The sequence below is a fragment of the Bombina bombina genome, chromosome 2, assembly GCF_027579735.1.
Source record: "Bombina bombina isolate aBomBom1 chromosome 2, aBomBom1.pri, whole genome shotgun sequence".
NCBI lineage: Eukaryota > Metazoa > Chordata > Amphibia > Anura > Bombinatoridae > Bombina > Bombina bombina.
The window spans coordinates 1,103,126,365-1,103,153,701 of record NC_069500.1 but is presented as its reverse complement, the minus strand read 5'-3'; the positions used below and the strand labels follow the sequence as shown (position 1 = coordinate 1,103,153,701).

Genomic DNA, 27,337 nt, shown 5'->3' with positions numbered 1-27,337 from the left:
TTCCAACACCTGAGACTGATAGAAGGCATATTGCAAATAGGGGACAAATTTTGGATCCCATCTGGTTTGTAGAACCTTATAATTTTATTTTTACATGTAAAGAAAACCTGATAGGCCACTTATGGGCCATATACTCAAAATAACAACAACTGCAATTAGCCAACCAACTTGTGGGTTCCAGACAATGGCTTCTCAATAGTGAGACGTAAAAAATAATCACTAAGAAGAGCTTTGCACATGTATAAAGACAGAGAACTCTGGTCAGTGATCTTATGTATAAGACGAACCTCATGGGTCAGGGCTTACTCAATTGATACTGCTATAGTAAAATAATATCCTTTGTATCCCTAAGACCTAGTAAATAGAAAATATATTCTCACAGTGCACTTAGGTAACCAAAGGCTAGTAATAGGTGAGAAAAGGGGGTTAAGACAAGGTCTTATTGGGGTCTCTGCAGAATACATATATAACATGGACCAGTAGCTCATAAGAATACTGATTTGAGTTTAGGACATCGTTAAGAATATAAGGTCTGAAGAATAAAATAACTGAGTCCTCTTAAGGTGGAGATCAGTACAAAAGAGAACTATAGTGAAGATCACCAACCTTAATAGACTTATCTAGTGCAGCTTTAGAAGTCACAACTAAGAGTCCGGAATACACAAATCTGCAATAGATATTTATAATTTTTATGTCAAATTGAAAAACAGGGTACACAATTATTTTGGATTGCTGTTCTGGTACTAAAAATATAGTTTAATAACATTTAATAAAAAAACAGAGAGCTTAAGAGAAACTAGTATGTTGCCCTGTACTGCAGTTATACAATTCTGAGACATCAAAGCCAGAGCTTTACAAATATATAAACGTTCACATAATAAGACTTTAATTTTTCCAAAATTACAGTAATAGCTGCAAGATATAATGGTTGCAAGTGATAGCCATATCCACCATTAAATGACACAGAAATCATAACCACACATGGGCTAATATAGAATGAAAATCTTTCTGCTTTGATATGTCAATTGAGCGCTAAATACATGTAATAAGCTAGGTAGCGTGTATTGAGCCCTTGTAAATATCACAGCCAAGATGTACCCTGAACAGACATTGTAGCCTGCCAGAGTTACTGTTGTGTGTAAATGAGGTGAGGGAAATCCCAGCAACAAACAGGAAGCAGCTAAGAAGTGTAGGTATAGAGTACTACATTTGTAATGGCTAATATCGAGGCATGGTAAGCAGGGATAGGCTAGGAAAAGTACATAAAAACACACAGCTATCATGCATACTCTTACAGAACCAGATGATTAAACTCTATTATAGCATAAACAAGAAAGTAATGTTAGAAGAACACATATAGGAACACATATAATATTAATATAAGAGGTCTATATGAGCAGCACTAAACATATCAAAACCTTATATTACTCCTTCATTAAGGTTAGTGCTGGGAATGGAAGCAAAGGGAATCAACATGAATACAAACAATATACTATACTCTCAGCTAATGCACCCAGGTCTATGAAACAGGTAGGACATTTCCAATGTTGTACTTAAAATAAACACCTAAGTATACATTAGCAACTAATTCCATCCTATGCTTGCCACAGAAGCGTTACCCCTAGGCATGATCTAGTAGATTCGGACACACTAGTAAGTAAAGAGCAGCAACTCTACCAAGCTGAAACATAAGAAATCGCTCTAAGGTGATCAAGCTTGTTACAGGCATCTCTGCCCCTTTCCGATGCCCACACGCTGATGCAGGAAGACTTTACAGCTATATCTGGGCATGTCCCATGGATCATAGCTGACAGCTCTGTATGGGCTCTTGAAGATCGCTGACCAGTGCACTCTCTTGCGGACCAGAGAATTCAGAAGGGTTGCCGTTTCAGAAGTTAGCAACAGAGCCGCAAGGTCTGTAATGTGATGCCCAAAAGCAACGGAGCTGTACACGCGGGAGCTGGACTCTCTCCCCTGCACAACTACACGGCAGTTGTTGAGGGTGAGCAAGCCAACTGAGTCACAAGCATCTCCCGGGTTTTCTTTTTGATCTTCACTACCATGTAGCCACTCTATCTCCCAGCAGGGAGGCTGTTCCATGCATATGTCAGTGTCGTCCCGTAGAGTAAGTGTAGCAGCAGTTCCGTTGCTAGCGGGCAGTAAAACATTGTTTCTCGTCGCAATGCTGCAACAAAGATCTATAAGACAGTCCAGCCTGAGGCATATTTTGCGCTCAAAATCTTCCATGAGGGATTTGAAAATAGTACCCAGCTCCTCCATAGTAACAGATGTTAGCAGGCAATAAGATAGGTAAATAGCAGACCTGAAAGTCGAAAGTTGTTCCCAGTCTGTATAGATAGGACAGTTAACAATTACCTTCCATCTGTTCAACCCGGCAAGCCGAGGAGAGGGGGGATGTTGGATCTGTAGTAGGCCGCCACCAGGATCTCAATGGTCCAGACCAGTCCACAAGAGATGGAATATCATAGAAAAAAAAACATATAGTCCTGTTCGACACACATTCATAGATTTGGTTATGTCACTTCTATATGCGGGTAATGCAGGATTCCAATGATAATTGGCGGATTACCAAGTTATCTCTTGCAGCTCCAGGTATTGCAGACTGTCATGGCTGCCGCCCGGACACCCCCCCCCACCTTTTTCTGCTTTTTTAACTGTTCATCTAGACCACAACAATAGTTTGAAAACAACAATAAAGAATTTCAACAAGATATAGAATTATTTTCATAGTGTTTGATTTCATTATGCAAAGATTTTGTACTATACAGAAAGAAAAAAAAAGCAAAACGTTACTTTTCAAGAATCATTACAGAAAGCAATATAAAAAAATAACAGTGTGATTAGTGTTATATTTAAAGTGTAAAAGGAATACCACAAGACAATAAAAAGCCTTCATACAGCTTGTCTATTAATTTTCCTTTTTAAGATAGCTAAAGGTGGAAAACGATGCCCCACAAGTAGAGAAATTCAGTTCATCAGTTACTTTTGCTAGCTTGTTGCATGATTTGAAGTAATCTTAATCCGAGAAGGGGAGAGCTTTATCCCTTCAATGCGCATGACGAGCTATGTTTGCCATGCAGCCTCGATTTCAGCTCCCATAGTAGCTGCAAACCTCCAAGACCCCTCATAGAAAGAGAATCACCTGCTCTTTCAAATGGTGGTGGCCTTGGAGCAGTAAAAGAAAGATGATCATTTAAAAATAAAGTAAAAACAAAACTCACAGGGATTATAGTTTATATGCACAATGAGCAAAAAAACAAACTATGTCTAAAGTCCCATAATAAAGGTTTTTAAGTCCCTCTCTTAAAAATATATATTAATTTTGTCTGTATAGTCAGGTGATCACTGCAGTAACAGTGAACACCTTGCAAGAAAAAAAGTGTTTTTATTTCTGTACTATGTAATGGAGCATCTATCATCTATATTATAATCCACAAAAGTCTGTATGGGCCCCTATTTCACATGTAGCTACCCTTGATGACAATTTAGTAAGTGATCAAAGTAACAGCAGTGGTCAGTGAGATTTTTTACAAATTTTGCTGCAGCTATCTTAAATGCCAGGAATTATAAATATAATAATATTGTGAATCTGTTGGGCCCGCTGAAAAAACAATATCTAATCGGTGTGGGTCACTCACTGAAATTTGACTTGCAATAAGGTTTAAATGTAGGTAGCAAAAAAGCTTAAAAAAGGCTCAGCATTTGGGTGTAAAAAAGGCTTAGCAGTGAAAGGGTTAAGGAAAGCAATAAAATGTCAAGAACGGACATTTCCCACACTACTCATAAGGTCTAGATGCAGAAAACTTTAAGACTTGCAATTAAGAGAATACAATACAAAGAAGTCTCATGCGCTTCCTTCTACAAATACAAAGTCAAAACTACACCAATTAGTCATCCTTATTGCCCTCTGTCTTCCCACAACAACAAAAGAATGAGCCGTCACTAAAAAAGGTGCATATAAACGATATAAATGCCACCTAACGTTAAGTTTACATGTGAGCTACTTGCAAAGCAGCATCTCACAGGTTTTGTGGCTACAAAAACTACAAAAAAAAAAGACTACTACTTACTATGCACTGTGACAGGGTGAGATTTATGACTGATGAATACGATATTAAAAAAGTAAGCCAAACTCAAGTCTGAAGCCTGCATGTTGTTTTAGAATCCGATTGTAAAGAGCAAATTTGTAAAATAAATAAATGAAAGAGCCTTAAAGAGATAGAATGGTCAAAATTGAAATATGCATGGGTGCATTTCAATTTTAAATATAATGATTTTTGCAATATATTTCCATTAGTAAAATAGCTTAAAGTAAAATATATTATTGTTTCTTTCCTAAAACATGGAAAGTCCACAATGTCATCCCAATTACTAGTGGGGATATTCACTCCTGGCCAGCAGGAGCAGGCAAAGAGCACCACAGCAAAGCTCCCCTTACCCATAAGCCCCAGTCATTCTCTTTGCCTCTGTAGGAGGCCTCTGGTGGAGCTAAAGTTCGGTGTCTGAAGATATTGATTCCTTTTTTGGGCACTTTTCCCTGCAAGCAAGGATTGGGTTTAGCTATGTCCACGTCAATCTCTTGAGTAAGAGTATTGGTGGCTTTTAAGCAGTTAGGAAGTGGTGAGGTGGTCCTTGCTTGGTTTCCTAACACTTTTGCTGCCCTAGTCATAGTAAGCCAGAGCTGGTTACTCTGTTCTTTATTTTTCTACAGGTCTCTGTGAGTATGTGTCCTTTCACACCTTGTAAGCTGTCGTCATGCCAGACAGCTGGATTGCAGGTAAGTGCTTTTGTCTTCTAGGTTTTGGAAACGTGCACTTGAAGAAGATTTAGTTGCAATGTTTATTTGTGACGTAATATCCTTTATATAGGATATTTATAGGCAGGGTGCAGATACTTTACATATGTGATTAAGAGGTTAATCTTTTCTTTACGGAGATAAAGCTTAGCCCTTATTTTTATTTTTTTTATTTTTGGCTTATGTATTAATTTTATCTCAAATATGGGTTTGTTTGAAAGAGACACTATCGGTATGTGTGATTATTTGGGCTCAAGTGAAGGACTAACACCGCTCACTGCTAAAGGCTGATAACGGTCTTTCAAATAAAACAGTCGTTTTTCAGAAACGCACGCTATTATTTTTGCTGCGCAGTTTCTTGTAGGATGGTCATGTGACTGCCGCTATTCCGCATTTAAATTTCTAAGCGGAGCGGCATCTACTATGTTCCGACATCTCCTGTGATCACTCGATCGACAGGAGAGTCCAGTTGACGTTTCCCACTACCAGCTTTATTACCAGAGGTCAGGTAGGACACCTCAGTTTGTCTGAGGTGTAGAGGGCCTGATTTTGATTTTGTTAGGCTATCTAATTTTTATAGCGTTATACGTTTAAAGTGACAGTAGTCTTGATTTTAAAAAAATAATATTTTTTCTCAGTTATTTTTGTGGATTTTTTTATTGGATAATATAGATTTGGATCAAGACTCTCTTTCTTGTGATAAATGCTTATAATGCCTAGAGGCACAAACTGTTTTGCCTGCATGCTTAGCTAGAACTCTTGAATGTAAAGATAAATTGTTGCCCTCTGAGCCCAATGTCTCTCAGGATGATGCTGTTCAGGCAATGTCACAGCTTTCTCCTCAAACGTCCCAAGTCTCAATGGCGTCAAATACAATGCCCTGCAGTTCCTCTCAACCTCCCGGAGGAGGTTTTTGCCTTAAAGGGACACTCAATCAAAATTAAACTTTTATTATTCAGATAGAGCAGCAATTTAAACAACTTTCCAATTTACTTCCATTAACTAAAAGTGCACAGTCTTTTTATATTTAAACGTTTTGAGTCACCAGCTCCTACTGAGCATGTGCAAGAATAAGTGTGTATGCATTTGTGAATGGCTGATGGCTGTCACATGGTACGTGTATGCATTTGTGATTGGCTGATGGCTGTCACATGGTACAGGGGGAGAGGAAAAAAGACGTAACTTAAAATTGTCAGAAAAAAAAATCTACTTATTTGAAGTTCAGACTAAGTGCTATTGCATTGTCTTGTTATCTTGCATTTGTTGATTATGCAAAGTGTTGACTGGTCCTTTAAGATTTTGCTGCACAAATATCTTCTGCGGTATCTGCAGCATTATCAGCTATTCCCATGTTGGGGAAGAAAGAGGAAATCTTACTGATAGTAAGGTGTCTGTCACTTCTGCTGCTGCGAAGGTTGACCTCCATCCTAAATCTGATGAGGAGGATACTTAAGTAGCTTCTGAGGGTGAAATCTGAGATTCAGACAGTATAATTCCTTTGACTGACTCTGAAGAGGTAAACTTCGGATTTAAGATTGAATTCCTCAGTGTACTGTTAAAGGAGGTACTGGCTACTATGTGCGAATCCGATTCTTCTGTTGCTGTCAACCCTAAGAAATCTAGCAAATTTAACAAATACTATGATGTTACTTCCTCTGTGGAAGTGTTTCCTGTTCCAGACCATGTGTCAAAGATCATAGGAGTGGGATAGGCCAGGGATATCTTTCTCCCCGTCTCTCGTTTTTAAAAAGATGTCTCCTGTTGCTGACTCCATTCGAGACTCATGGCGCACAGTGCCTAAGGTAGAAGGGGCTATTTCTACTCTGGCTAAGAGAACCATGATTACTATTGAGGATAGCTGTTACTTTAAGGATCCCATGGACAAACAGCTGGAGGCTTATTTAAAGAAAATGTATGTTCATCAGGGTCTACAATGGCAACCTGCAGTCTGTATTGCCACAGTGGCAAGTGCAGCATCTTATTTGTGCAATGCTTTGTCAGAGTTGGTTTTAGAGGAAACTCCGTTGGAGGAGATCCAAGATAGGATTAAGGCCCACAAACTAGCCAATTCGTTTATTTCTGACGCGAACATGCAAGTCATTAGACTGGGAGCCAAGATGTCTGGCTTCACTGTTCTAGCCCGCAGGTCTTTGTGGCTAAAATCTTGGTCAGCTGATGTTACGTCCAAGTCCAAGCTTCTGTCGCTACCTTACAAGGGTAAGACCCTGTTTGGTCCTGGTTTGGCAGAGATACTTTCTGAAATTACGGGTGGAAAGGGGTCCTTTCTACCACAAAACAAGAAGAATAGACCTAAGGGGTGTCAAAATTCTAATTTTAGCTCCTTTCGTAACTTCAAAAATCAGAAGTCTTCCTCTTCCAAGCCGGAGAAGTACAAGTTCACTTGGAGACCCAATCAGTCATGGAATAAGGGGAAACAATCAAAGCACTCATCTGAGAATAAGTCAGCATGAAGGGTCCGCCCCCGGTCCGGTACTCAATCAAGTGGGGGGCAGACTTTCCTTGCTTCAATAAGCTTGGATATGCGATGTCCCAGACCCTTGGCCTGTGGACATAGTATCCCAGGGTTACAAAATAGATTTCAAGACTTGTCCTCCCAGGGGCAGATTTCTCCTCTCAAGATTATCTGCAGACCAGGTAAAAAGAGAGAGGCATCATTGAACTGTGTTCAGGACCTTTTCTCCCTGGAAGTGATTGTTCCAGTTCCACTATGGGAACAGAGCCTATGATTTTATTCAAATCTGTTTGTGGTTCCCAAAAAAAAGAGGGAACTTTTCATCCCATTAGACCTGAAGTGTCTAAGCAAATTTCTCAGGGTACCGTCCTTCAAAATGGAAACCATTCATTCTATTCTCCCTTTGGTCCAAGAGGGTCAGTTAATGACTAACATAGACCTGAAGGACTCGTATCTTCATGTTCCCATACACAGGAATCATCACCAGTTTCTGAGATTTGCTTTTCTAGACGAGCACTTTCAGTTTGTTGCTCTTCTGTTTGGCCTTGCCACAGCTCCCAGAATCTTCTTAAAGGTTCTGGGGGCTCTCTTGGCAGGTGTCAGGACCCAGGGAATTGCTTTGGTTCCTTAGCTGGACGACATATTGGTTCAGGCACCATCTTTTCAACAAGCAAACTCTCATACAGAGATCTTGTTGTCAGAAGATCCAAGCTTCTCACTTCTTGTCTCTCTCTTCAGTCTACTGTTAGGCCATCAGTGGATCAATTTATGGAGGTAATTGGTCTGATAGTCGCTTCCATGGACATCATTCCCTTTGCTCGATTCCATTCGAGAGCTCTGCAATTATGCATGCTCAGACAATGGAAGGGAGATCATTCGACTCTGTCTCAAAGGATAGATTTAGACCAGTTGACAAGAGACTATCGTAATGGATTTCTCAGGATCATCTGTCTCATGTAACATGCTTCTGGAGACTATCCTGAGTGATTGTGACCACAGATGCCAGCCTGCTGGACTGGGGAGCAGTCTGGCACTTGTTAAAGGCTCAAGGCCTATGGACTCGGGAGGAGTCTTCTCTCCCAATAAACATCTTGGAGTTGAGAGCGATCTTCAATGCCCTGATGGCTTGGCCTCAGTTGTCCTTAGCCCGGTTTATCAGGTTCCAGACGGAGAACATCACCTCAGTGGCTTACATTAACCACCAGGGAGGAACTCTGAGTTCCTTGGCTATGAAGGAGGTGACTCGCATTCTGCAGTGGGTGGAAGCTCACAATTAACTTCTATCTGCCATCCACATTCCAGGAGTGGACAACTGGGAGGCGAATTTCTTGAGCAGACAGATCTTTCATCTTGGGGAGTGGACTCTTCATCCGGAAATGTTTTCCAGGTTAACCCTCAAGTGAGGGGTGCCGAAGTTGGATCTGATGGTGTCTCGTCAGAAAGCCAAGCTTCCAAGGTACGGTTCAAGGTCAAGAGATCCTCAGGCCAGGCCGCCCTATTAGATGCTCTGGCGGTTTCCATGCACGAGTCATTGTTCGTATCAAACAGCAGAAAGCATGTGTAATTCTGATAGCTCCTGCATGGCCTCCCAGGATCTGGTTAGCAGACCTGGTGAGGATGTCATCTCTTCCTCCTTGGAGGTTACCTCTGAGGAAGGACCGTCTAACTCAGGGTCCTTTCCTTCATCCAAATCTCGTTTCTCTGAAGCTGACTGCATGGAGATTAAACGCATAGTTCTGGCTAAGCATGGGTTTTCTGAGTCAGTCATTAATACTATGAATCAGGCTTGCAAGCCTGTTACTCGTAAAATTTACCATATGGTATGGCGTAAATTCCTCTATTGGTGTGAATCAAAGGGCTACTCTTGGAGTAGGTTTAGGATTCCTAAAATGTTGTCTTTTCTCCAGGATGGTCTGGAGATAGGGTTGTCAGTCAGCTCTCTAAAAGGTCAGATTTTTGCATGATCTATTCTTTTACATAAGCGTCTGGCGAATGTGCCAGATGTTCAATCTTTTTGTCAGGCCCTGGTTAGATTCAGGTCTGTGTTTAAACCTGTTGCTCCTCTTTGGAGCCTTAAAGGGATACTGAACCCACATTTTTTTCTTTCATGATTCAGATAGAGAATGCAATTTTAAGCAACTTTCTAATTTACTTCTATTATCAAATTTTCTTCGTTCTCTTGCTATTTTTATTTGGAAAAGAAGGCATCTAAGCTAAGGAGCCAGCAAATTTTGGTTCAGAACGATGGACAGCACTTGTTTATTGGTGCTGTCCAATCAGCAAGGACAACTCAGTTAGCTCACCAAAAATGGGCCGGCATCTAAACTTACATTCTTGCTTTTCAAAAAACATACCAAGAGAATGAAGAAAATTTGATAATGGAAGTAAATTAGAAAGTTGCATGCTCTATCTGAATCACGAAAGAAAAAATTTGATTTGGGTTCAGTGTCCCTTTAACCTAGTTCTTAGAGTTTTGCAGCAGGCTCCGTTTGAGCATTCCATAGATATTAAGCTGTTATCTTGGAAGGTTTTGTTTCTTATTGCCATTTCTTCTGCTTGGAGAGTTTCTGAGCTCTCTGCTTTGCAGTGCGATTTGCCTTACCTTTTTTTTCATGCAGATAAGGCGGTCCTTCGTACTAAATTGGTGTTTCTCCCTAAGGTAGTTTCAGATAGAAATATTAATCAGGAAATTGTTGTTCCTTCTCTCTGTCCTAATCCTTCCTCTCATAAGGAACGTCTGTTGCACAACTTGGATCTGGTGCACGCTCTAAAATTCTATCTACAGGCTACTAAGGATTTTCGCCAGTCTTCTGCCCTGTTTATTTGTTTCTCTGGAAAGCGTAAAGGTCAGAAGGCTACTTCTACTTCTATTTCCCTCTGGTTGAGAAGTATGATTAATTTTGCTTATGAGACTGCTGGACTTACAGCTCATTCCACTAGGGCTGTCTCCTCTTCTTCAGCTTTCAAAAAAGAAACTTCTGTGGAACAGATTTGCAAGGCTGCAACTTGGTCCTCTCTGCATACTTTTTATTCTAATTCTACAAATTTGATACTTTTGCCTCGGCTGAGGTTTCCTTTGGGAGAAAGGTTCTTCAAGCGGTGGTGCCTTCTGTTTAGGTCCGCCTGTCTTAATCTCCCTCCCTGTTTATTCCGTGTCCTCTAGCTTGGGTATTAGTTCCTTAGTAATTGGAATGACGTTGTGGACTCTCCATGTCTTAGGAAAGAAAAATAAAATTTATGCTTACCTGATAAATTTCTTTCTTTCCGGACATGGAGAGTTCACGACCGTAGTAACCTCTGGTGTAAACAAACCTCTAACAGGCAAAGGAGGGTCGGAACCCGGACAACTGCATATGTAGAAACAGAATCTAGGGAACACACCTCACTGGATGAAGAGTCCTCCGAGGCGGATGGCTCAGTGGTCTCTAACATTTCAACATTAGTTGCTGAGAACACCTTAAAACGGCATATGGAACATAATTGAGAGGGCTCACTGTACTGTATATATATATATATATATATATATATATATATATATATATATATATATATATACACATACATATTGATTGCTTAATTCTGAACACAGCTACATCCCCAGTTATAAGAGGGCGTGCACACTTACGCAACCACATTATTTTAGTTTTTCTTGTTTACTTCCCTCCACCTTAAAGATTTCAGTTTGTTTTTCAATTGAGTTGTGTAGTTTATAGGTCACATTAAAGGTTGAAAAAGTTCTGAAATTATTTATCTTTGTCAAATTTTTTTACATCACAGAAACCTGACATTTTAACAGGGGTGTGTAGACGTTTTATATCCACTGTGTATATATATATATATATATATATATATATATATATATATATATATATATATATATATATATATATATATATATATGCAAAAGAAATAAGATGAAGCACTCACTGGACTTCAGATCACTGTGTACAAAATATTTATTTGTGACGTTCCGGGACCTCAAACGTCCCCTTTTCTGACAACCCGAGTATCCAAACATACAGACTTATAAAGACCTGTGAAACCCTCCCCCACTGCGGCCACCAATCACTGGAGACCGTGTGCAAAGAAACAAGGGCCTATACCATAAAATAGCCCAAATGTGAAACATAACCCTTTGATACAGCAAAACATATGTACCAAACTAACGTGTATTAATGCTATTGAATAAAGTAAGATATTGAAAAACAACGTGTATCTCTAAGAAGTGGTGCGAGATCCCACTTACTACCTGCTCCCTAAATCAGTGGGTCCCCAGTGGATCAGTAACAAGATTAAAGTTTTGGAATGGCCCAGTCAGAGCCCAGACCTGAATCCAATTGAAAATCTGTGGGGGTTATCTTAAGTGGGCTGTGCACAAGAGATGCCCTCACAATCTGACAGATTTGGAGTGTTTTTGCAAAGAAGAGTGGACAAATCTTGCCAAGTCAAGATGTGCCATGCTGAAAAACTAATACCCAAAAAGACTGAGTGCTGTAATAAAATCAAAGGGTGCTTCAACAAAGTATAAGTTTAAGGGTGTGCACACTTATGCAACCATATTATTTTAGTTTTTTATTTCTAGTTCCCTGCACCTAAAAGATCTTAGTTTGTTTTGCAATTGAGTTGTACAGTTTATAGGTCACATTAAAGGTGGAAAAAGTTCTGAAATGATTTATCTTTGTCTCATTTTTTTACATCACAGAAACATGACATTTTAACAGGGGTGTGTAGACTTTTTATAGCCACTGTATATGTGTGTGTGTCCACTGTATGTGTATATATATATATATATATATATATATATATATATATATATATATACTCACACACACACATACTGTATATACACACACACATACTGTATATACACACACACACACAGTATCCCACAAAAGTGAGTACACCCCTCACATTTTTGTAAATATTTTATCATATCTTTTTATGTGACAACACTGAAGAAATTGCACTTTGCTACAATGTAAAGTAGTGAGTGTGCAGCCTGTATAACAGTGTAAATTTGCTGTCTCCTCAAAATAACTCAACACACAGCTATTAATGCCTAAACCGTACACCCCTAAGTGGAAATGTCAAAATTGGGCCCAAAGTGTCAATATTTTGTGTGGCCACCATAATATTCCAGCACTGCCTTAAACCCTCTTGGGCATGGAGTTCACCAGAGCTTCACAGGTTGCAGCTGGAGTCCTCTTCCACTCCTCAATGACGACATCACGGAGCTGGTGGATGTTAGAGACCTTGCGCACCCACACCTTCCGTTTAAGGATGCCCCACAGATGCTCAATAGGGTTTAGGTCTGGAGACATGCTTGGCCAGTCCATCACCTTTACCCTCAGCTTCTTTAGCAAGGCAGTGGTCGTCTTGGGGGGGTGTTTGGGCTCATTATGTTGGAATACTGCCCTGCGGTCCAGTCTCCAAAGGGAGGGGATCATGCTCTGCTTCAGTATATCACAGTACATGTTGGCATTCATGGTTCCCCCAATGAACTGTAGCTCCCCAGTGCCGACAGCACTCATGCAGGCCCAGACCGTGACACTACCACCACCATGCTTGACTGTAGACAAGACACACTTCTCTTTGTACTCATCACCTGTTTGTGCTTTCTTGTGCATCATCTGTAGAAGAGGCTTGCTTCTGGGAGGACAGCCATGCAGACCAATTTAATGCAGTGTGCGGCATATGGACTGACCCCCACCCCTTCAACCTCTGCAGCAATGCTGGCAGCACTAATGTGTCTACGCTTGGTTCATAGGAGGCGCTGCAAAGAAAACACACTACCGGAGAGTGACACAGTAAGCCTGTGCTCGACACAACGTGTCTGAAGATCCTGGGAAGCTTATTTTTACTATCTCCAGAAGCACAAAAGTGTTTATTGTCTTATTGGTCAGACGCACTGTTTTGTTTAACGCAAAGATTTGAAACTGAAAAGATATATACCATGAAACATTGAAGAACACGTTAAATTCTTTAGAAAGACTTTTCACATGCTATCAATGACTGTATTAGAGTTATGAACTCTGGATCTCTAAAGAGTTTGCAAATTAACTTTCCAGAAAACTGAAGTTTGAAGGTGGAATACACTTTGTTTTATTGTTTTTAACTATTGTTGCATCTATTGTAACCATATATCTACGACATATGCGTATTGAAATATAGTTTATATTTGTTGCAAATTATTCACTGATACAATTTAGCGCTATCCCAACTAATACAAGGGAGGCGTCCCGATTTTAATATTGATATACTGTTTATATTTGTAACTTCAATAAATATCATCTGTTTTTTAAAAATAAGAGTCAATAAGAATCATTGCCCTCCTAGACCCCTGAGCTTATAGCGCTCCTTTACTTTTATATTTCTGTATTAAGCTCTGGTGAACTCCATGCCCAAGAGGGTTAAGGCAGTGCTGGAAAATAATGGTGGCCACACAAAATATTGAAACTTTGGGCCCAATTTGGACATTTCTACTTAGGGGTGTACTCCCTTTTGTTGCCCACGGTTTAGACATTAATGGCTGTGTGTTGAATTATTTTGAGGGAACAGCAAATTTACAATGTTATACAGGCTGTAGCAAAGTGTAATTTCTTCAGTGTTGTCACATGAAAAGATATAATAAAAACATAAATTATACTTACCTGATCATTTTCTTTTCTTCAGTTGGAATGAGTCCACAGCTGCATTCATTACTTTTGAGAAAAAAAGAACCTGGCCACCATGAGGAGGCAAAACATCCCAGCCAAAGGCTTAAATATTCCTCCCACTTCCCTCATGCCCCAGTCATTCTGCCGAGGAACAAGGAACAGTAGAAAAAATATCAAGGTGAAAGGTGCCAGAAGAACAAAAATAACAGACGCCAAACATAAAAAATATGGGTGGGGAGCTGTGGACTCTTTCCATCTAAAGAAAAGAAAATTATCAGGTAAGCACAGTTTATGTTTTTCTTCATAAATGGAAAGAGTCCACAGCTGCATTCATTACTTTTGGGAAAACAATACCCAAGCTATAGAGGACACTGAATGTAAAAATGGGAGGGTACAATAGGCGGCCCAATCTGAGGGCACCAAGCCTTAAAAACCACAACCCAATAAAAATCTGCTTCGTCCGAAGCCGATAAAACATTAAGAAAAGAAAGACAATGACCAGCAAAAGCCAGACTAGAGCCCGGAGGACAGACTCAACTCTTCTCCAGGAGACACCATCGCCCAGCAGATAGTCCCCAAGCACACACCCTTACTAGTGAAAGGGATCAGCAGCCGAAAAACCGTAAAAAAAAGGCAGAGGACAAGAAAGAACCACAGGATTCCCGGAAATACCCTAAAGGGTAACAACAAAAATGCAATAAAAATGAAAAAACCCCAAGTCAAGCTCACAGAGACCCAAATGGGACCCCACTTCAAGGGGAGGCAACGCCCGGACCAGACAGAAATCACAAGGCTTTAGGACCAAGGAACAAAAACTTCTCCCAAACACTGTGCAATAGCACCCAAGAGACAACTGAAGACAGTCCTCATATTGTCAAGAAACTCAGAATACGCAAGTATTTAGAAACAACACGTGTAGCAGACCCAGTAGGAAAAACCCAGAGTCAAGAACCTGCTGTCGTTATTAGGATGACACAGAAGAAAACCTCTACCAAGAAGTAAAAGCGGCTGAACCAAGATATCAGCCTGCTAAACCACCACCAAACGGTGTGCACACTCAAGGCAAAACCAGGCCACCAGGCCTGCTCCAGAACTCTAACAGGGAGAAACAGAACCTCAAAAAAGCTCACCATGTCTCCAAGATCCAAGGATGAGCAATAGATTTCAGATCCTGCTCTCACCCGGGACAGCCTAAGCGACAGGCAGATCTGGAAAAAAGGAAACCAGGGGATTACAGATGAATCCCCACAACAGTCCTTCGAGAAGGACGGAAAAATGGACTCAGCCGCTCCAACAGATCTCAGACGACAGCCCAAAAGCTCCATCCGAGACACAGGCGAACAGGGATATAGGACCCAAGAGGGCTAGCATGAACTCACAACAGCCTCAACATGGAGCCAACAGCCCCAACAATGGAACAGAACAACCCTTGATATCAGACCTCTCTTCTAACAGGATAAAAAACATCTGTACCAACCACCTGTACACGGGACAGGCCAAGGAAAAGAAGCCCACTTCCATAAGGAGAAGAAACTACCCCCTCGAAGAAGTAGACCACACGATAAGGGATGGTGCACATGTCTACAAGACATGAAGCCATAGATTGAGCTGGAAAAAATATAGCAGACGTCACTAATGAACAAGGCAAAAAAACCCAGAGGAGGAACCCATATCAGTCAAAAGCAAGGCAAGTACCAAGGAGCAGAAGCGCTCAGAAAACCTGGCCAAGCTGCAAGCAGCTCAACTAGCCAGACCAGAAACCATAGCCCCTGGAAAATCAGAGCGTCCTGAGCCAGCCCTTGAATCATAACGGTCCGTTAACATCCCGTAGCGGGATCCAAGGAGTGAACCAAACACTACACTAACCAGAAGATCCACGACATAGGCCCAAGCCCCGAAAATGCTTAAAACAACAACACCCCAGGGAACCAAATACCCAGTCTGATATAAAGAAACAGATCAATAGGGGAACAGGCTATCAGGGAGAACGGGTACAAGAGTCCCAACCCAAAAGGAAGAGACCACCCCCACAAAGGCATTCAAGACTCAAGAGCCCAACAAGTGACCAAACACCCAGACTGCCAAGATCAAGGGGATATCGTCTCCCGCACATAGTGTTCCCAGGCGGACTACCATCCAAGTACTGTCCAGACCTGGCCCTGCTTAGCTTCCAAGATCAGACAGAACGGATGCATACAGGACAGAGTGGACCGAATTAGGACATAGTCACCCGAACAAACAAAGGCTAATCTCTATAGCACCTCAGAGTACGAAACCAGAGGACAACACCTCTAAAAGGAATGCAGAGCATTCTAACCTTGGGAACAACCCCAAAACGGAATCTACTCCGTGGAAACAGGAACACGGCCCTTTAAGTGTGACAAATAGTAGCATTGCCTTCGCCATGGACTTAAGAGAAGAAGCAGGCAGCGAAGGTTGACAACGCTGATTGCTTATGGAGCTGTTAAAATAAGTCGGGATGGTTTCGCAGAAAGACTCTTCCTGCATCTCCGGACTCTAACTTTCAACCAAGCTCTCACTGAGAGACTGATGGAATTACTTAAAACTCCCGTCCCATGTCGAAGAGTACTACCCTCCGTAAGAGACCAAACAAATTATTCTGACACTTCTCTGCCAACCACCTGGGACGAAAGGCAAAGAATGACTGGGGGATGAGATAAGTGGGTGAAGTATTTAAAGGGACACTGAACCCAAACTTTTTCTTTCGCGATTATGACAGAGCATGCAATTTTAAGCAACTTTCTAATTTACTCCTATTATAAATTTTTCTTTGCTCTCTTGCTATCTGTATTTGAAAATGAAGGCTTCTAAGCTATTGTTTTGGTTCAGAACTCTGGAACGCAAAACACTACACTAACCAGAAGATCCACAACATAGGCCAAAGCACCCAGAAATTGCTTAAAACTACAACACCCCAGGGAACTAAATACAACGTCTGATATAAAGAAATAGACCAATAGGGGAACAGGCTATCCCGGAGAACGGGAACAAGAGCCCCAACCCAAAAGGAAGAGACCACACCCACAAAGCTGCCCAAGACTCAAGAGCCCAACAGGCATCCAAACAACACCCAGACTGCCAGGATCAAGGGGATATCATCTCCCACACATGGTGTTCCCAGGCGGACTACCATCCAAGTACTGTCCAGACCTGGCCCTGCTTAGCTTCCAAGATCAGACAGAATGGATGCATACAGGACAGAGTGGACCGAACTAGGACAGAGTCACCCGAACAAACAAAGGCTAATCTCCATAGCACGTCAGAGTACGAAACCAGAGGACAACACCTCTAAAAGGAATACAGAGCATCCTAACCCCAGGAAAACCCCCAAAACGGAGCCCAGATAAGGAAACTTGCCCATTGTCCCTAATAGGGAGCAAACATCTCCTGAAAGGGGAAAACCCGGGCCCCCAAAGGGCGGCCTAGCCCGCAAGGAGAAACGGACAGAATAAAAAAAGGTCTCAACCTAAAGGAAGAGACCACAAAAGGAAACAAGTCCAAAAGGACAATTCCCAGAGCCCAAAAGGCAGAACCGCCTAACCGGAGGTAAGGAGGAGCTAAACCATCCAAACTCCCAACCCCACGGTAAAGGGGATACTCTAGGTCCAGAGATATTGGAAGCAACAAAGAGTGACGCAGCGGAATTCGACTGAACCCAGTCAACCACTCAAAAGGCTCATGAGGACTGTCAATCCTCCATGCCTCACAGACCCACAAGTCCTCTACAGAACGCTCAGCTGAAACTTGTAAAATAAAAGCAAGCAATGGAAATAAAAGTAAGCAATCGGCGCCTCAACCGGACCAGCCAGGCAGAATATGCGCCACGTGTCTGAACAAGCCACGAGACAGAAGATCTTAGCCCAAGCAGGATCAATCTGCAACCAGGGCCATAACTCTCAGGTCGCCTAACTTCACCCTCAGAAAGGGAAACAAAATGTACAACATATGACTAAACATGTCAATTTAACAACTTCCGCAGAAGTAAACAGTGAGTATCGATCCAAGAGAAAGTTCCCGAAGGAAACATATAATAAGAAAATAAAATCATCCTAACCGGAATAAAAGAAAGGCAACCCTCAGGTTAACGCCCAAGAAGAAACGGACAAACTGCAGGACCAGCCCAACGGAACCCTGTTCTTCCAAACAAAAATGGGAAGGATCTCAAGAAACAAGACTATAAGGATATTACTTCATTCGTTTTGTCTAATGAGCCCTCGTGGAATGAGCAGTGATTCTCTCAGGAGGTTGCTGTCCAGCAGTCTCATAGGCCAAACGAATAATACTCCTTAGCCAAAGAGAAGAACATCCGCAGACCAAGATTTTAACCAAAGGGCTAACCAGATATTTTTGCTCCCAGTTTAATGACCTGTAAGGAAGCATCCGTAATAAAATAATTGGCTAATTTAAGGAGCCTTAATCCTGTCCTGGATTTCCTCAAGAGGAGTGTCTGTCTGAATAGAATCAGACAAGGCATCAAACCAGTAAGCTACAGCACTGCTAACAGTAGCAATACACACCGCAGGTTGCCATTGAAGACCTTGGTGAGCTTACATTTTCATTAATAATGCCTCCAATTTCTTATCCATTGGATCCTTAAAAGAACAACTATCCTCTATGGGAATAGTGGTCCTCTTAGCCAAAATGGAAATAGCTCCTTCCACCTTAGGAACCGTTTGCCACGATTCCTTAACAGAGTCAGCTATAAGAAACATCATCTTAAAAATAGGAGATGGAGAAAAAGGAATACAAGGTCACTCCCATTCTCGTGCAATAATCTCAGCATCACAATCTGGAACAGGAAATACCTCAACCGCAGAGGGATCATCAAAATACTTGTTCAGCTTACTAGACTTCTTAGGGTTAACGATAGTAGTATCGAAGTCATCTAAGGTAGCCAAAACCTCCTTAAAGTGAAAGTAAATCCTAGCGTTTTACAAACGCTAGGATTTACTATTGAAACAAATAAAGGGGACTTTCATTCATGAAGTATAAGATACTTCAAGTAGAAAGCTCCTTTATTTGATTCAATTGAACCTTGTACAGAAGCCCACGGCAAAAAAAAATCCGGCTCCCATGGGCGCCAAGCCGGATTTACCGCACGGCTATTGGCTAAGAGATGAAAATGTCACCTCTTAGCCCAAAAATTTTTTTTGCCGTGGGCTGCTGTACAAGGTAAAAACGGCGATCGATTGAATTAAATAAAGGAGCTTTTTACATGAAGTATCTTATACTTCATGAATGAAAAGTCCCCTTTATTTGTTTCAATAGTAAATCCTAGCGTTTCACTTTAAGTAACAAGCGGAGGTGTTCCAGCTTAAATCTGAAGGACACAACTTCCGCATCAGCAGAAGGAATTATACTGCCGGAGTCCGAAATTTCAGCCTCAGATGTACCCAAAGAATCTTCATCCTCATCACTTCTAAGAGGAAATACTATGATTAGCCACCTCAGGATCAGAAACCTTACCTACTGTTTCTTTAAATTTCCTTTTGTATTTTCCCTACAGCATGGGAAAAGCAGACAGCGCCTCAGATACCGCAGAAGATACCTGGGCAGTAATATCTTGCAAAGTTACTCCAGACGGAGTATGAGAGGAAACGCAGGGCACTGCTTGTGCAGATGAATAGGATTGGGACGCTTGATGAGAAAACTACGGCACATCTGAAACAGGAGGCTCCTGAACAGCATACGCCTTAGCAAATGATAGCTCAGGGTCAAAAAGTCTATTTCTATAAGCTAACGTTCTTTCAATACATGAAGAACAAAAAGGTACTAGGGGTTCCACCTGGGCATCAAAACATAGGCTACAGGTAACATCCTGCACAGCCTCCTGATCCATAATACAAAAGAATTTTAAAAAAATCTTTTTTTTTTAACTATTTTTTTTTAAATCTTTTAACAAAGGATATAACACAGAACGAAAAGTAATTAATTTTTCCCTTCAAATGACCAAATAAAAAAACATAGCCCAGGCAACACTCAGCAGAATTACTGAGGTACCCTACCTGTCCTGCAAACCATAGCAAAATGAGGAAAAAACAATCCCGCTTACCATCTGGATTCCAGAGAAGCTAAAATGGCAAGAAGCAATCAAAGCAGCAGATAAATCTGAAAAAAGCACACCTCACTCCACAGGGAGTGATAAAAAGGTCCAAAAGTACTCTGTCATCAAGAAACTGAACCTCCCTATAAGAGGCAGTCCTTCAACTGGAAAAAAAAGCTGTTTCTTTTTTACAACAAAAAAAAACCCTTATAAAAAAGTACATAATCCGTTAAAAACCGGAACCCCGTTGAGCGATCAATAAAAATAAAAAACTCCTCACACTAACAGTGCCTGCAAAAACTGCCATAAAAGCCTGCACTCTGACAGTAATAATAAAAAACGCCCCCCTGCAGCGTTTCAGCTGAATAAGTGCCAAATTTTTCCCTGCTAAATAGAAAAAAATTTTTGGCACTTACCATAATATTCATCTGTCCAGCAGCAGGACAGCTCACCTGGTTTGAGAGGATGCGTTCCCTCACATGGACCTGTGGAAATACAGAAAGACTGAGTAAACTTACTCAGGCTATCTAAATAGGGCAGCAAAATGTTTTGGGAATTGTACCCTACAAGTTCCCAATTGCTTAAAAGCCACCACTGCCCTACTATAGAGACTGACATGGGCTAAGGCTAGATACATTAGGAAGATCAGAGCAAACCTACTCTGCTTTTAAAATAACATCTTGATTGTAGATCAGACACAAAAACTGCACCTCCTCCTTGCACCGCAGGCAAAGAGAATGACTGGAGATTATGGGTAAGGGAAGTGACATATATAGCAGCTTTGCTGTGGTGCTCTTTGCCTCCTCCTGCTGGCCAGGAGTGATATTCCCACTAATAATTGATGATTCCGTGGACTCAACATATCTTAGGAAAGAAATATCTTCCTTTTTTACATATATTCTCAACTGATATTTTCCTGTCAGCTTTTTACAGTTATGCAGCATCACTTTTATTTTTACAGTTATGCAGCATCACTTTTAGGTGATTTGGCATATTGGTATTATGTCCCTTTAAGCTACCTTTGTTGCTCAAGTTTATATGTATACAGCTCCAAAACTCTCCAACCTAAATTCAGAGAAGCTACTTAATTAGTACTGACGACCAATCAGCCTTCTCTATTTAAATATGGGCTCCTATCCCCTCATCTTGTATTGCCCCCACACCTCAAATCAGCCAGATTAGGGCCCTAGTTATCTAACATAAATCACAATCCAGTTGACAATGCCTCTGCCTCTTCATATCATCCGCGCTTCTTCTCAGTGCTTTTAAGCCGATGCAACTGTGCTCCAACTCCACAGCGAATCTCTATCTTCAAGCCGATGCTCTTTACAGCAGCATTTCCCTGCTGCACCTACGCATCAAGCCTTTGATAGTGAGTGAATGTTGATTCAATATTTATTCACTATCACTACTCGCCATAGTTTAATTTCTACTCGCCAATGGCTAGTGGGTAAGTGGAAATTTTGAGTTATGTATGTATGTATGTATGTATGTATGTATGTATGTATGTATGTATGTATGTATGTATGTATATATATATTATATATATATATATTATATATATATATATACACATACACACACACACACACACTGTATGTATGTATGTATGTATATATATATATATATATATATATATATATATATATATATATACACATATATACATATACACACACATACATACACATATACACACATATACACATATTTCTAGTGTTGGAAAAGAATAAAATAAGCCAAATATTAACATTTTGAAAACAAATATACATTTTGTTTTCTGCAATGGTTTTTCTGCAGCCAAACTCCAACCCACTTTGCCTTATTTGACAGAACCAATCCTGGCTTGAGTCTGCAGGCAACAAGGCTAGCTATGGTCATTATGTTAGTACAAAGTGAATTATTTTGCTGTTACTATCTGTTAAACCTAATTATAGAAAGATATGCAAGCATGATTAGCCTATGGAAATCTGCAGTGGGTATTTCTAGTTCTGACAATAAGAAAATCCACAAATTTGAGGGCTAACATTATTTGAATAGGGGCAAAATAAATAATGAAAGTATATTGCCAAGTTATTCTACTATACATAATTAAACTTTATTTGTTAAAATCTCAATGTTTACTGCCCATTTAAAGAGTAATGTAATCAAAGGTACGCTACTAGTTAATAATTTTAAGGGAAATGAAAATTAGCCTAAGGCTGCTGAAGCATTTAAATAACAGATGACACGTCCTAGGGATTGCATCACTGCCAACTTCGCTACACCTAGTATTTTGCAGCTGCCCCTCCCTAGAGCCTATAAAAATAAACCTGTTGCCACACTTCTATTAGTAAAAACACAAATCCACTTGTTTGACAGATTTAGTCTGCACCTCTGTACTAGAGAGTGATTGACGGCAATCCGTTTAGGCATCGAAGTGAAACAAGAGTGGTTAATTAAGCAATACGGAGTCTGAGAGTCTGAAAGATGAAGCGTTGCTGGGTCTCTCAGGCTGGGTTAATGGGTGTTAGGTTGCTATTTCACGTGATATTTGTACCTGTATTGTAAAGGTGTAGGTTAGCTCAGGCCAAACTACAATCTCTACTAATGCATTGGCTGCATAAATCAAATGGGAAACATATTTTATAAAACAAAAGTATAAATACTATGAACTGATTTGCTTATACATTTTGCAGCAATTCACTGATTCCATTGATGATGTTTGTTAGATACAGCAGCAAAAAAAGTCACTTTAAAAGAAACAAAATATCACGTATGACAAGCACCTATACTGTATACTCTTGGCACTCAGAAGTGAAGGTTTAGAGGAGCACATTGCACAACAACAATTTACAATTACTACTTACAAGGGCAAAAGTACAAACTAAATGTACAGAAGTACTCCCAGATGTCAATATCTGCTGCTGACTAAGATGTTCCCATAACCAGTACAAGAATTATATAACTTTATCTCCTCACATGTATAGTATTCTAGATCTGGAGAAGTACCAAGACTGTCTGTCTAGAATGGGATCACAAAATGAATAATAAAAAATAATAATAAAAAAAAAAAACGTAGAGAACTTTTTCTAAATGTACATTGACACAAACTAGACAAATGAATGTGTCAAATAAGGAGAAAACTTAAATTATGCTTGCCTGATTATTTTCTTTTCTTCTGATGGGGAGAGTCCACAGCTGCATTCATTACTTTTGGGAAATACAGAACCTGGCAAAGACACCGCAGCCAAAGGCTTAAATACCTCCCCCACTTTCCTCATCCCCCAGTCATTCTGCAGAGGGAACCAGGAACAGTAGGAGAAATACCAGGGTGAAAAAGGTGCCAGAAGAATAAAAAATACTGTCACCCCATAGTTAAAAAATGTGGGCGGGGAGCTGTGGACTCTCCCCGTCAGAAGAAAATAAAATTATCAGGTAAGCATAATTTAAGTTTTTCTTCTTAAACGGGGAGAGTCCACAGCTGCATTCATTACTTTTGGGAAAACAATACCCAAGCAATAGAGGACACTGCATGCAAAATGGGTAGGAACAAGAGGCGGCCCCTTCTGAGGGCGCCACAGCCTGAAATCACCCAAAGCCCAACAAAAAAAACTGCTTCACCAGAAGCAGAAGGACCAAACAAAAATGGAAAGGACCAAGTAAATGCCCATCAGTTAAGACCAACAAGGCCCTTGCTAGAGACCACCCGGAATCACTAGACTCCACCGAGCACAAAGGCCTCCGAGTAGACAAATTCCTGCAGACTCTGAGCCCACACAGACACGCACCCCTGACCCGAGGGAATGGGGGACCACCACATTCTCCCAGAAGGGAAGAAGAACTCAGATACAATAGTGCAAAAGGACCACCTGACAACAACTAGGGCAATAAAGAACCCGGAACATAACTCAGAGAGCGCAACCAAGGTTGCAACAGGACAAAAACCCCATAGAGAACGAACCCTACCGACCAAGCAGAGATAAGGGAGGAAAAATCCCAGACCCCTATCTGCATGGAAGTCCAAGGGGCCAAGCAACGCCCCAATCCTGGAAAACTAGAGGGACAAGATAGACCCCCTCCTATACACAGGGTGCAGACACGAGCCGTCAACACTAGCTAAACAAAGCTAGGAATCTGCACCAGGACTCTCCCAGAGGAAAAGTTCTGAAGAAAAAACTGCAGAGCAACTCCCTCCCAAGAAGACAGGGAAGAAATGATAGCACCCAAAACCCAGCAGAGAAAGAGCTACCTGCTGAGGGAACGAAACACCACGAAACCTCCCACCTAAGGAAGGCCCAAACGATCTAACGATTATACACAGTCAAGCGTCAACAGGGCCGTCAGATCCCTAACCCCCACTCAGAGGCAACGGACCCAGCACCAAAGCGACTGGCAAAGTCCAAAAGCACAAGGGAATGAAAAGTTCCCTGAACCACCAAGACCCTCAGGAATGAGGAAGGGATTTAGACCCCCCAAGTACAAGCTCGGGTTCCAGAATCCAGACACAGCTCCCTTCCCAATTGAAGGGGCACTCTCAAAAAAAGGAGACCCCATACTGAAAGTACAGAAACGGCATAACACCAGAATCCAACCCGTCACATAACATCCTGCACACAAGGCAGGGAGGACCCCCTGAACAGAGGAAGAGAAGGACCTCTGGGGCACCAGGTGGATACTGTGGTATGCCCAGTCTTCCCCCAAAAGAAGGGGAAATGCAAACATAACCACTCACCCGCCCACAGGCATAGAGTGTAAAGCTGTGGACGGACGTCAAGAGGACAATACCGATTGACAGGAACCATCCGGCCACTACAGCCGGCCCAGTAGTATTCCAATTCTCCTTTAAAAGAAGAAAACCCCGCCAAAGAGACAAGAGGACATTCCAGAACCGGAAAACTGGGTAGTCCAGATCTATCTAAGAGATCAGGACACAGAAAAACCCAAAAACGTCCAGACAAAGACAAGGTTTAGGGCCAAAAAAACGGAATCCCAGAAACCGGAGCCGGCTTCAAACTAATAACCCCTGAGGAACCAACGGGTTACCCCATCCGGAGAAGACCTTGCACCATAGGTGATGCAATCACAGCCACATCCAAGGAACCTTGGACACTGAACGTTCATGTAAGTATCCCAGAGACAGGGAGCATGACCCCTAAATGCTTGAGGGACAATAAGTCTAAAGACTAAGGAAAACTTACAAAAGAACAGCACTCAGAACCTAGAAATCTAGATCAAGAAGATTAACAGTCTCCAAACATCCTCTCAGGATCAATATCCCGGAAACCCCTACAGCTCAAGGAATTTACGAATGAACGAGCATTCCAAGTACTAACCATTCCCGACCCTGTTTATCTCCAGAGATCAGGCAAATTCAGGGTGGAGAGGCCGTAGGCAACTAAAAGCCTAGCAGGGGCAACCGCAGGAAAAAGAGACACAATCTTCAGAGCTCCAAAAATATGGAAGCAGCCGAGATATTGTAGGGGGAAACAAAGGGCGGATGGCTCGGCGGACTCTTAAGTTCCCCGATTCAGGAAAAAAGAGCACTCTAAAGCGGAATTCGGAACATAACTGATGGGCATGGATTACCCGGGCAATTTCATATTCTTCGCATGAAGTAGAATCTGAATCAGATACACCCGTCTCCAAAAATCAGAATCCTCCATAACTTGGTATTTGACATTATGGATAAAAAATAAACGGCACCTAACACCCCCAATGGCTGGGGCACTCATTGCCTCCTATGACCCAGACAACTAGCGAAACAGACTCTCTCTGTCGCCACACGGTAAGGAATACGAAAATGGAGAACAGACACATGACCACGCCCGGTCACAAGGTGCACTGTGCAGGTTAAAGAAAAGTGTGCCAGTCCAAAAAGACCACACAGCCTGATAAAAAAGGCCAGTATGTTCCGAAATAGCCACGAGCCCAAGCATCACTACACATTAGCAGACAGAATCACATAACAAACATGATTAAAGTCCCCCCTGCTCAATAAACTCCCTCAGGAGATATTAACCCTTGATTCCAAAGATAAAAGGAGTCCCACTGAGACCCTGACTTATTCATATACATTATATATACATTACATACGAATCTTACCGGAATCTATGCCGAAGAACAGGAACACAGCCCTTCAAGTGTGACAGATGGTAGCAGCGCTTCTGACATGGACTTGAGTGAAGAAAGCAGGCAGCGAAACTCGTCAACGCTGATTGCTTATGGAGCTGTTAATATGAGTCTGGATGGCTTTCCGAAGAGTACTACCCTCCGTAAGAGACTAAATCGAATCTTCCGACACTTCTATGCCAACCTCCTGTGACGAAAGGCAAAGAATGACTGGGGGATGAGGGAAGTGGGGGAGGTATTTAAGCTTTTGGATGGGGTGTCTTTGCCTCCTCCTGGTGGATAGGTTCTGTATTTCCCAAAAGTAATGAATGCAGCTGTGGACTCTCCCCGTTTCAGAAGAGAAGAAAAAAAAGAGACAAGTATAACATTGTGGCTCTCCCAGATCTGTCAAACGCTGCTGCACTATAAAGTCATTGTTTGTGCCCACACCCTCAACAGAATTCATAAACAAATATAAAACAAAATGTGTGTATCCTGTGAATGGATACCTGGATTACCTCTTTTTGCAGTGCATAATGCAACAATCTATAAGGGGTGGATCTGCAAAGCCCAGTACTTGACAGTCAATCAACATGAAGAAGCTATCTTGTTTGCCTGCTGTTGAATGCAGCCCTAGGGCTGAACAGCTTCTTACAGGTCTACCAAAATCCTATAAGTCTTTATTTAAAGTTATTGACTATAAGTGTAAACTTACAAAAATCTCTTATACTGCTTAACTTGCATTACTGTATAAAAACTCAGGACTGGAACATTTTATTTTAAAAGACTACAACCACTAAACTAGTGGACTATTGATGATTAATATTACAGTCTACGCCCGTGACGGCCAACTTCTAAGACATGGGGATCGTAGATCAATAATATAGAAGCCATAAAAGGTCACATATAAATATACGGGTATTAAATACACACACAATAATGTATTTGTAAAATAAAGGTCCAGATGTACAGATTCAGGCAAGGTTGTAGGATATACTCTGCATGCCGACATCCCCTCCAAAGAGCTTTTTTTTAGTACATATTTTTAGTTCAACTTTTTACCAAGGTCCACAAAAACTAATGCAAAAGGCAGCATGTGGCCCATAGGCAGCCAGTTGGCCATTTCTGGAATAAACATCTATGTATAGCAGATTATGCTACAAAATTAGGCTTGAAAACTATTCACTGATCTATGTAACAAAGGTCATTCAGATCGATTAACCAAATATTCAGATGCA

General features: G+C 41.3%; 1 protein-coding gene across 2 annotated transcripts in view; it reads right to left on the bottom strand.

Moving 5' to 3' along the window:
• The window catches only part of ARFIP1 (ADP ribosylation factor interacting protein 1), a 501,751-nt gene that overhangs the window by 334,229 nt on the left and 140,185 nt on the right, over positions 1 to 27,337 (bottom strand). The gene's annotated exons all lie outside the window — the stretch shown is intronic.